The sequence below is a fragment of the Gracilinanus agilis genome, chromosome 5 (genome assembly GCF_016433145.1).
Source record: "Gracilinanus agilis isolate LMUSP501 chromosome 5, AgileGrace, whole genome shotgun sequence".
Classification (NCBI taxonomy): Eukaryota; Metazoa; Chordata; class Mammalia; order Didelphimorphia; family Didelphidae; genus Gracilinanus; species Gracilinanus agilis.
Window position 1 is genome coordinate 99,307,811 of NC_058134.1, and position 4,112 is coordinate 99,311,922.

The window sequence follows — 4,112 nt, forward strand, 5'->3', positions numbered from 1 at the left end:
GAGTTGCTCCAGTGCACTGGAAATTCTTTATATACACCTTATCTCCTGGGTTCAGGTCATGAAGTGAAAAATCTATTGGTCCTGCTTGTACTGCAGCTCCAGATCCATGGAGTTCATGCAGTTTGTGCTGTAATTCCTGTATTTAGGAAGCAATAGAAGTATCTACCCCTAATAGTGATGTATATGAAGGAGAAAAAGACTTAGCCTGTAGAGGGGGATGTCCAAAAAGCATCTCATAATAGTGAGATGTGTACATTTCCCCTGGGCCTGTTTCTAAGATAAAATAGGGCCAGAGGGAGAATTTCAGGTCATTTTAATGTGTCTCAAAGGATAATTTGCCAATCATGGTATTAAGTTTTTTGTTCATCCTTTCAATGTGGCCTGAGCTCTGGGAGTGATATGGTACATGAAATTTGGGAGTTATTTCCAAACAGGAATATATTTTAGATAAAACTGAATTGGTAAAGTGACTTCCCCTGTCCAAATCAATACATGCAGGCAGGCCAAAACAAGGTATAATTTCTTTTAAAAGCACCTTGGCAATAAAAGCCGCTGAGGCTTGGGCAGTAGGAAATGCTTCTGGCCATCTGGTCAGTTGATCCACTATGACTAGACAAAATTTATATTGTTCAGCCTTTGGCATTGTTATGAAATCAATTTGCATGTGCTCAAAAGGTGTGTAAGCCAGAGGACACCCACAAAAAGCTTTGCCATGAAAGGCATGTTGGTTATATACTTGGTAGGTAGGGCACACACTTTAGTAGTTATGCCAGGAACTATAGACTTAATCTAATTATCACAATATTGGGGACCCTCAGAGGAGGTCACTGGACATGGCTCTTGTCCTCAAGGTCAGGACTGGCAACTGGACCCTCAGGAGGCTTCTCCAAACCACTATAAGGCTTCTGGAAGGTAGGTGCCCTGGGTGTGGTGGCAGCTTGGAAAGGTGCTAATTAAGGATGTCCTTGAGGGCCAGGGGGTATAGCTCAGGGGTAGAGCATTTGACTGCAGATCAAGAGGTCCCTGGTTCAAATCCAGGTGCCCCCTACCAGCTGCCTCACATTTTAGGCCCTCCACCTGCTCCTCTTCCTCCTGGCCTCCCAAATACATGCAAGAACCCAGCCTCTGCCAGCCTCAGCTTCTCTCCCACCTGTGGCTGGCAAACTCTAAGCATGTTGGGCCCAGGCCAAGGCCCTCCTCTCTTCTCAGGGTGTCCCAACACACCTGGAGAGGACCCCAACTTTCCTCCCTGGGGCCTGGATGACACAGTCTTCTTGCTCTTTGGGTATGGCCAGACCTCAGGGAAAACAGAATCTGACACAGGTTTAGCAGAAGCCTTCCAGTGACTACCACTTACCCACCTCTCAAATCCTCTTCTGGATCTAAACTGGGAAGAGCTAAAACAGATCAAGAAGACCATAAACCTATGTTCCTAATGAACACTGATGCAAAATGTTTAAGATACTAGGAATGAGGGGCATTACATCACAAAAATCACATACCATGATCAGTTGGGTTTTATACCAGGAAAGCAGGTTCAGTATTAGGAAAACCATCATCCTAATGGTCCATACCAATAACAAAGCCAACAGAAACCGCTTGATTATTTGTACAGGTGCAGAAAAAACATTTGACAAAATACATCTATTTCTTATAAAAACTTTAGGTGATATTGGAATAAATGTAACCCTTCTAAAAGTGATTAACTGAATCTATCTAAATCCATCTGCAAACATTGGGACATTAATGTATTGCTGGTGAAGTGAATTGACCCAACCATTCTGGAAGGCTATTTGGAATTATGCCCAAAGGGCTCCAAAAGAGTATGTGTCCTCGGATCCAACAATACTACTGGGTTTGTACCCCAAAGAAGTTTTTTTAAATGGGAAAATTTCTGTTTGTACAAAAATATTTAAAACTTTACTTTTTGTGGTGGCAAAAAAATTGGAAATTAAGGATTCCTTTGATGGGAATGGCTGAACAAATTGTGGTTCATGATGGCAATGGAATACTATTCTGCTATAAAAAATGATGAACTGCTTTATTTCTATAAGAACTGGAAAGACCTCTATAAACTGATGTGGAGTGAAATGAGCAGAACAAAGAGAACATTGTTAACAGTAACTGAAACATTGTGGGATGGTCAAATGTGATTGACTTTGCTACTAAAATGCAATGATCCAGGACACATCTGAGAGAATGATGAGAAAGAATGCTATCCACATCTAAAGAAAGAACTAAAGGAATAGAAATCCAGAAGAAAACATATGATTTATCACTTGTTTGTATGGGTATAGGATTTGGGGTTTTGGTTTTAAAAGATTGCTCTATTAAAAAATGAATAATATGGAAACAGGGTTTGAGTGATAATATATGAATAACCCAGTGAAATTCCTTGTCAATTCCTGGAGTAGGGAGGGAAGAGGAGAGGGAGACAACATGAATCATGTAACCATGGGAAAAGTTTTTTTTTTAATTAAATTAAAACCATCTGCAAGTGTTATATGTAATGGGGATAAATTAAAACTCTTCCCAATGACATCAGGAGTAAAGCAAGGATGTTTTTGTCACCACTATTATTTAGTATTGTACTAGAAATGCTTGCTATAGGAAAAAAAGCAATAAAAGGCAATGAAGGAATTAGAAAAGACAGTGAAGAAACAAAGTTATTAGTCTTTGTAGGTGACATGATGGTATACAAACTGGGAAAAAATTTTATAACAAAATTCTCTTACAAAGGTCTAATTTCTCAAATACACAAAGAACTAAGTCAAATTCAAAAGAAATCAAATAATTTCACAATGGTCAAGTGTTATGTATAGACAGTTCTCAAATGAAGAAAACATAAGTATCAATAATTACATGAAAAAATGTTGTAAATCCCTCCTGATTAGAGAAATGCAAATCAAAACAACTCTGAGGAACCACCTTATATCTAGCAGAGTGGTCAATATGACAGTAAATGAAAATAGTAAATGTTGAAGGGGATGTGACAAAATTGGGACACTAATGCATTACTAGTAGAGTTGTAAAAAGTTGCATTTCCATATGTCTAGGAACTCTCTTGGAATGGTTAAGCTCTAAAGAGCCAGCTGACAGATTGGTAGGTGATGGGGACCCTCAGAGGGGGCCCCTGGATGTGGCTCTTGTGCCCAGGGTCAGGGCTGGCAGCTGGACCAGCCTGGGGAGGCCTCTCCAAAACACTGGGAATGACTCAGGAAGGCAGGTGCTCTGGGTGTGGTGGCAGCTTGGAAAGGGGCTAATTATGGGCATCCCTGTGGGCCAGGGGGTATAGCTCAGGGGTAGAGCATTTGACTGCAGATCAAGAGGTCCCTGGTTCAAATCCAGGTGCCCCCTACCAGCTGCCTCACCTTTTGGGTCTTCCAAAGTCCCTACAAGAACCCCAGGTTCAGCCTTGGCTTCAGGCTGGCCCCACAGCCCTGGTGGGGACCCAACCTTTGCTCTCTGCTGTTCTTGGGCATGGCAGGACCTCACAGCAAACAGAATCTAACCAGTCCAGCAGCCACCCATTGGCTGCCACCTTCCTGCCTCTTCAATCCTCTTCTGGGGCCTCCAGAAACCTAAAGAGAAGGCCCCTGGCTTGTCAGAGCACTGCTGACCAGGCACCCACCTTGTCAGGTGCCCTCCATGGGGGTTCAGGGCCATTGGGTCGCCCCAGGAAAACAGAAAACCACAAGCTTCCAGGTCACTGTGTCTGGGCCAGACCAGAGGCTCCTCTTTGCTTCCTCATCTCCTTTGTGCCTGCATTTGCCACCAGGGCTCTCCTGTGCCTACAAGTATATTTCTCCTATTGCCCTTGGGCTTCTCATGGTCCTCCAGCCTCTGCCAGCTACCCTGTTTCTGGGTCCTGCCTCCACTCCTCCTGCTGACACTCCCCTCAAGTTATATGGGCAAAAGCCCTGACCTTCCTCCTGCTCTTCCCACGCACCCACGCAGGCCTCCCAGCTAGCTGGGCTGCTACAGGCAACAATGGGCTGCTTTCCTTGGCATCCAGGTTAATGTTGGCTGAGGGATGGGTCAAAAACAAATGAGAGAGAGAGAGAGAGAGAGAGAGAGAGAGAGAGAGAGAGAGAGAGAGAGAGAGAGAGAGA

The 4,112-nt window shown here is 43.6% G+C and overlaps 2 non-coding genes across 2 annotated transcripts; both read left to right on the top strand.

The window, feature by feature from the left end:
- The first annotated feature begins 975 nt into the window (after positions 1–975).
- TRNAC-GCA lies at positions 976–1,047 on the top strand. Its single transcript has one exon. It is a non-coding gene; the product is annotated as a tRNA-Cys (tRNA).
- A 2,238-nt stretch (positions 1,048–3,285) lies between these two features.
- Positions 3,286–3,357, top strand: TRNAC-GCA. The gene has a single exon. It is a non-coding gene; the product is annotated as a tRNA-Cys (tRNA).
- The last annotated feature ends 755 nt before the right edge of the window (positions 3,358–4,112 follow it).